The following is an 8,111-nucleotide window of genomic DNA, read 5'->3' as shown; positions in this document are numbered from 1 at the left end:
AGAGAGAGAGAGAGAGAGAGAGAGAGAGAGAGAGAGAGAGAGAGGGAATTCGCAAAACGACACCGTATGCTGCTAAGACTGCAAACAATATTAATTAATTTTTCATTCAATAAATCTTAATTTAAATTAATATTGATTTATTTAACAATAAATTAATTAATTAATAAAAAAGCATTCTTCCGATAAGTTAATAACATTTAATGGTAATATCATTCATAATTATTAAATGCTTTATATTAGGTTTAATTAGATTCCTTTATTTAATTCATTTTCCATCAATTTATTATATTTGATTAACTCTATCAACGATACGTTTAACTATACAAATTCTCAAATACGCATTTAATCAAATACATACATTAAAATAGGCGATAATATTATCAAATTCAAAAATATGAGCGATATTAGAATCGATAAATGTATGGCGTAATATATACATGTTGCCATTCAATTATAAGCGCAAAAATAAAAAATATTACATAATTCATATATGTATAATGATATTATATTCTTACTCTATTTACGGCCTTTGTATAAATAGTCGTGCAAAGAAACTTTGTCTTCGTCCGTTCTTCTTAGGATAAATTGCCGCAAAGATTTTCATCAGTAAATCCCGGTAAATAATGTCAGCATGCTATTGTGATAATTCACGAGATAATAATTAAGCAGAGTTATTGCTAGCTGTGGTTAGACGGTTCGCTCTCAATGATATGCATACAATTCGCTTTCGGGTTATTATTTCTCACGAATGGTGTTTCCGCGAGTAAAAGGAGTAATACTTTTATCACCTAAAGTTCACAGACTCAAACGGTGTAACGTTAAACACGGTACAAAGCCGAGCCGTGAATATAAACTGAGCTAGTATGCGCGGCCTTAAACTCGTGTCCTCGACACGGATTATAGAGAACGCTCGCCTGTGTTTGCGAGGGCTAAAGAAAATGCTTCTTTCGACGCTTAAGCGGAATATAAATTGGCGGAAAAATGGGATGCGAAGCGCGGCGTGGACAGGAAAGATGGAAAGAGTAAAAGGGATGGAAAAAATGACAAATGCGACATCGATAGCAGCAATTTTGCAGCATATATATATATATATATATATATAGACGCGAGCGAATCCCTACTTAATATACAGAATGATTTATATATATTTCTTTATTTAAATTTTATATACACAGCGTCACGTAACAGTAAAAAATGTAAGCGTCAAAAACATAAGCACAGCATTATCATTTGATACGAATCGTGTAGATGATACATTCGCATGCTTTCACTCTTCATGATGGAACGATCTTTTTGAACGCCAGATATTGTCGTTTATACTGAAACGACCACACTATCTGAGAGATGCCAGCTATGGTGGCAGTATCGGAAAGACACGATAAGCGAGATAATTACACTCACGCCTGATAATGGAATAACAGTGCGCCTGCTTTTACGGTAAATAACGCGAATGGCTTCGGCGCGGCAAGCTGTCCTCGTAGTTGGGCCGTAATTGTAATTTGCATTGTTTAAAAGCAGATAAATAGCGGCTGTTACTATCGATCGACATTATTCAGAGTGCCGAAAGTATCGCGTACGTTTACGGCCTCCTCCATATGTTCGCACGAACGCATTTGCAAACGTGATGTCCATTATGATCAAAATTGCTGTCTGGCTAAGTGTTGACGAGATCAGCATTATAAAGAGTAATGCAATTTTAGAACAAGCATGTTAGTTTATATTAGCTTAGTTAAATATTTTAGTTTTAACATAGCTATTGTTTATCGCAATTGTGTATATTATTATTATTGTAGACGACAAATTTCATTAAATTGATATTTAATTATCAATTTAATTAAATATTCAATTTAATGTTAAATTAAAAAATGTGTGTATATATATATATATATATACTGAAAAGTAGAACAAAATTACTTTAAAATAAAGATTTCTTTTCCTAATGAATGGAAATACAATAAGTCATACGATAGACATCAAGTAACAAAGATAGATATCAAGCATACTAGTGGTTGATAATTAATAACAATCGATAATGCAATGTGTTTATTAATCCGTGTGCATTTAGGATATCGAAAACACTAAATATATTTCTTTAAATTAAATCTGTATTTATTATACCTAATTGTAATTCTGCCAACATTTTTCGTGATACGGGTAACAAATCGCATGCACCGCAGCACGTTTATTTAAAGCTTACACAAAGGCGCTCTGGGACGTCGCATTGGCGAACAACAGTTGCATGTGTTCAATATTTTTATTGGACGCAAAGCACATTCGTCAGTAGCCCCATGGCTAAGCTAAACGCTATTTGAGAAGCATCGCTATTTGAACGCTTGTGTACACGGCAATGATAGCGAGAGAGGTCAAATATGGGACGAATATCGACAGCTGTAAATGTATACTGATGTGAGTTGATACAGATATCAACTTGGCGCGTCAGTTGACGTGAATGCAAATATAAGTGTCGATATAGATTTGTCTTTCACTTGCAATCGTTAATTGTTAATTAGAACTTCGAAAGTTCATAAAAATAATAGATCCTCCATAATGTCAAAATTGAATATTCGTGCTTCAATAATACGTAATAGCGTCGTTCATGTTTCTATCAGTAATCAGCGTATCACCGTCAAAAAATATCGAAAACGGCCAACTGATCTCATCATCGAGCAACGAGGTCAGTATTAACTCTGAGATTTTACGCAAACAATATTCATTGTGCCGTGGGACAATGCGGTATTATAAAGTCACACGCGAGTCTAAATAAGCGTATCGTTCTAGAGATGGACGTGGATCATCGCTATGGACGCGAATAAAGGCACTTTCGTACTAGATAATCCCAACTGTTCGACGTGTGTGTGTGTGTTAAGTGTAACAGTTATAAAACATTATATATTGCGATGGCTCAAGAAAATTTCTTAATGTAATAATATCATTTATATATTTTATTATTAATATACACACATTTTATCAAAACGTATATTAATATATAATACATATATTAAAATATAAGGGTAAACATTTTATCTAATGCAATGTTCAGTCGAAAAGTTTAACTATTTATATCTTGTGAGTCTTTCGTAAATCTTCGTGTTCTTTTAGGATTATACTGAACATCTGCCACACTACTCGATGTCATTTTATTGTGCCAGAGAAGCAGGAGATACTCGGTATCCTATTCGATCTAATTTACGGACGCTCTAACTTACCTCAAACAAGAGGACTAGAATGAGTGAGTGAGTCAGTGAGTGAGAAGGACAGAGAGAGACTTTCTAATGAAATCACGTTTAATGAACATCAATGACTGAACATCGAGGTGTCGATAGCATCGTTGACGAGCTCTGTCCTCGAATTTCGAGTGTGCAGCTTAAGATCTCTAGAGGGCAAAGTTCCGAACTACACAAAGGATTTCTCCCATCCACAGGGATATATCCATCCTAAATGGGCTTTCCCGCCGACTGGTCCTTCCTTATCGCAGACAATTGATAATAGGCCCGTTCTTGCTACCACCATTCGAACCTTCGAGCATCTCCGAATGCGAATCCAACGAAATCCTCGAAATTTATCGTCCCTTCTAACTGTTCAAACCATTCCGGTGTACGAGTATGAGTTAGACGGTATGGTATCTTAGACGGCAATAAAGTGTCTTGGAATCTAAGGAGCTTTTGCAATTTTTTGTTAATAATGCTTTCTAAGACTTATTAAGCTTTCTAAATCCATATCTTCGTTGCAATTTAATAGACTATCGTCCTTTTATTTTATAAAATTAACAAATTAATAAATAAAAATAAAAAAATTATATTCAGATAATATATTTTTCTAGCCATTTTTTTTGGTTATTTATTATTTTCATCGAAATGTTTGTTTTTATTCTTTATATTTCGTAAAAATAAATTTAAATTCATAAAACGTACTAAAGATAACATCAAATTTACAATTAATTAATTTGACAAATCAAATGATAATCACTCGCTGACTAATATGTTATCTGGTTTTATATTTTGTTAAAACATAAATTTTAGAATTTTGCTAAAACATAGATTTTAGAATTCTCTGTTGAGATCATTTTCTTTCGAGATTAAATGTAAAGTTTACATTTTACATTTATTTGGAATATTATATTCAATTAAAATTTCTAATTAAAAGTAAATGTAATGGCCTTAAAAAAGAATTCTGTGTAACATGACTTCTCGATTTCATGTATTTTAAATCCAACTTTTACAATTTACGTTTTTGCATTTTCTGTGGGAGAACCGTACGGTTTTTTGCTATCCGATAATGTTTCCTCCGAGAATAGTTTAAGACTTTCATTCTAACGTCTCGACTAAGTTCAATTTCCAAACTTTGAAGTATCCCTCCGAACAATACCACGATACTCTCACTCTAGTATAAATGATTCCTGATTCCTCTTTTATGCGAAATAAACTGGCCACTAAATTTAAATGGAACCCATTCTGCTATCGATTCAATCGATCGCCAGTGAGGGTAAGTCTGAGATTGTACCTTTTTCGGCGATAATCTTCTTCTGCAAAACTCGATTATCACCCATACAGAAAGTATTTTTTAAATTAATAATATGCAATTAACTTTCATGAACACAAACATTTTATTTCAGATAAAATGATTTCATGCGATACGCAATAATTGTATAAATAAGATTCCAAAAATAGATCTTTTTAATCGTGTCTCTGACAAATTATTTAATTATTATCCCATTAATATGTAATTTAGAATTATCGAACGAAACAATTAGCACGCTTCGATTAAGCATTATGTCGTTTCAGTTTTAATTCTTCAGTAGAGTTGCTACGACGTCTTTATTAACGTGTTTCTCCACAATATTTTCGCTTTTGTGGATTTTTTTTTATATTTTCATCTCCTCGCAAGATTCTTATCCTTTTCCACCTTTTCTCGTAGTACCTTTGTTTGCCATCTTCTTTGCATAATTCTTTTTTCTTTGCTAAAATTTTGCTTTAATTTTCTTTTGCTCTGTGTTCTTATTTGTCTGTACTAACAATATTTCGCAATTGAAAAACATCTTCTCTCTCATTAATCAGCATTTGTGTTTTAACTTGAATATTTTTCTTAATAGAGCTGTATCTTTAAAAAGGCATTCGGCATTCTGTAAATATGTTAAGATATTTTTTTTATTATGGAACAAATAACATGTCCTTATGATTATGGAGATATTTTGGGCTTCATTGTTTTAAGATCCGAGAGAATGGCAGAGTTCATTAGGGACCGGTATATGTTTGTGATTCAGTCTGCACTGTGCCATAGTGACGCGGTATTTGCACACATATAATTATTCAGATTTGACGTAATGGAATTTGGAACTGGGACTGAAATTACTTTGCGAGCGTACAACTTTACTTCGCGATATTTGCGCGTTAAATTCATAAAGTTAGAATGCAAATTAAATCTTAAAAATCATCAATATAATACGAATGTTAGGAATGCTCGCACTGGTTAGCTCCTGTTTAATATCGTGTTCATTCGAGCTTCACAAGAACATCGGTACTAAATTAAATCGCGAACGAGAGAAATGTGGTGCATAAGAGATATAAATCAACGGAACATTAATTATCGTCGATGTAAATCAATAAAACATTGTCGTTGGTACATAATGTGTTTATCTGGGATGTAACGTAATCTGGGATTGCACTTTAGCCGCGTTAACCATAAGTTACTCCTCGATATACGTATACAATTTTTCTGCGACGAGGACACGGCTTTCTAGAAAAGAGATTCTACCTTGGAACAAGTTTCGCGGAGTTCTTTTTGAAAGGGTGCCGAGTATAATAAATTTACCGGGCGAGTTATTTAGAGCGATCGATGTAGAAAGTGCCGACGTGCTAGTTCCCCACGACGCGGAAGATATGTCTTGCTGCTCTTTCGCTTATACGCTTTGAAAAATGGAAGTCTTCGCAGCGATTGTCACCGTTTGCTCGACGGGCAAGTGTTTTCATTTTGATGTTAGCAGATTGTTCGCGCATGCAAAATGCGTGGTACTTGTTGCGAAAGGAATTCTACGTAAAAACTTATTAATATACAACATGAATTAGCAAAATGAAATATAAGAGCGGAGAATACAACTACGAGCTATGAAAAATTCACGGTATAGTGATTATGTAATTATTAAAATATTTATAAATTGCATACATAAAGTAACAAGTTTTATGGATCAATATTTCACATGACTAACTAAATAATACAGAATTACTCGATATTTACTTACAAAACGGTAGATTGACAGAGATTGAAAAATAATAATTGAGTTTTCGTTTTAATTACAAAGTGGGGAAAATTAATAATGCATCTCCTTTACCATCAAATTGTTATATCGTATAATCCACATTGTTACACGCGTAAAAATTGATTAATATACATAGCACAAGTAAATAATTCTCGATGCTTTTGTTGGTAATCTATATAATAATATCAAAATATATTCAATGCGTAACAATAACGTATATTTGCTTAATTATGGACGTTGCATTGTCGATTGAAGTATTTTAAACATTATAGACCACTCATTGTGATTAAATCATATGAATAGTGTTTATAAATTTTATAAATACATGTTTATACGGCTGTGACCATTAATTACATTTCTGTATTATATGTGCTATCATTAGATTATACGCTATTCGGTTAATTAAGTAATTTGCACTTTGCATGGCGTCGGTTTGATCAGCGCCATACAGTGGTACAAAAGAGAGCAAGCATTAATTCGCTTACATAAGGTCGGTCGCATCTGCACGTAGAGTCGCTAGAAGCAGAAGATCTTCTAAAGCAGGAGGTCGTTACGTCAGAAACCGAGCGGGTCGCGCATTATCGTATAAAGTACGAGGAAGCCAATTGTGTTCACCCGGATTCCTTCTCTATAATTAAAACGCATTTCTATCGCAGCGAAACTCTCTCTCTCTCTCTCTCTCTCTCTCTCTCTCTCTCTCTCAAACTGTCTCTTTGTGCTGTAGCAAAATCTTTAATAACTATTTTAATATTTCACTTCATTTAAGCGCTGTGGTTCTCCGAGGCTTAACCTAAAATAATTATGTACGCGATGAATACACAACTGTTTACACATCGTACTAATTTAACACGCATAGTTAATAAATCATTTCTGTAAATCCGTCCGCCGTGTTAACGAACGGATATGCGCTAACGACGCGTCTTGTGTTCCCGCGAGCTGCGATGGTGCACGTACGTCCGGCCATCCTGTATTTTCTCCTCTTGAGTTAAATGCAAACAAACCGTTTTCCATTTTTCTACGGAGAAATAACTCTCTCTTTCCGCTTGGCCGTGTCTCCCGCGTCTTGCTTAATGGCATCGATTAATCCTACGACCATGTTGCACGCACGTATTTTACAACTGATGTGGTAAACACTGTAAACGAAATTCATCGCTTCTAGCGCGATCATTAACGATTCGTCGCATCGTTTTATTATCGAAGCTCTGTATACAGCGCCTGTTTATTCCTTTGAATATGTGCGTCCGACAAACGTGTGGGTTATTCAACATTCCTATACTTTACACAGTTTAAAATCATAATCACTCCGTTTTCGCGCTGTTCGTACGTCAACGCGATAAACGCGAGACCGCAGTTTCGTTGCTGGCGGGAAGAAGCTACGCCGTTTCTCTCGAGACGAATTCTCCGAGCCAATCTTTGCTGCGGATCGAAAATACGCTAGAGCCGCTTGTTCGCGCGAAGCAGAAATCCCACGATTTCCAACCAGCATGAACACGGCGGAGGAACGTAAGCTCCTCGGGATTCTTCTTGAATTTCGTGCTACAACACCGGCTCGTAGATAGATTTTAATGGGCTTGGTACGCCGGACACGTAGTCACTTTGCGCCGGTGGTACGCCCTGAACGGGCTAGCGCCCAGTGTGCAACACATCCTCTGTATGCCCGTGGGTGTACCCACGTGTGATGTACAGGCGCACGTATACAAACACTTAGCCGCCACTTGGCCGAACATGCTGGTACCTACCAACAAGCCCCATGATCAATCTATGGGAGCGTCGCGGAGCCGGCGGATCTACCGCCGTAATGTCGTCATTTCGACATTTAGAGAAGAGCGGGAAAAGCTTTTAAATTAAAATTACGCGA

General features: G+C 35.3%; 2 protein-coding genes across 3 annotated transcripts in view; one reads left to right on the top strand and one right to left on the bottom strand.

The window, feature by feature from the left end:
- LOC108747169 overlaps positions 1–8,111 on the top strand; it is a 168,600-nt gene that overhangs the window by 12,584 nt on the left and 147,905 nt on the right. The gene's annotated exons all lie outside the window — the stretch shown is intronic.
- LOC108747167 (suppressor of lurcher protein 1) overlaps positions 1–8,111 on the bottom strand; it is a 274,868-nt gene that overhangs the window by 156,035 nt on the left and 110,722 nt on the right. The window lies entirely within an intron of this gene.

This window comes from Trachymyrmex septentrionalis, unplaced genomic scaffold (assembly GCF_001594115.1).
Source record: "Trachymyrmex septentrionalis isolate Tsep2-gDNA-1 unplaced genomic scaffold, Tsep1.0 scaffold196, whole genome shotgun sequence".
In the NCBI taxonomy this organism is placed as follows: domain Eukaryota; kingdom Metazoa; phylum Arthropoda; class Insecta; order Hymenoptera; family Formicidae; genus Trachymyrmex; species Trachymyrmex septentrionalis.
This window is presented reverse-complemented; position numbering and strand designations above follow the sequence as displayed.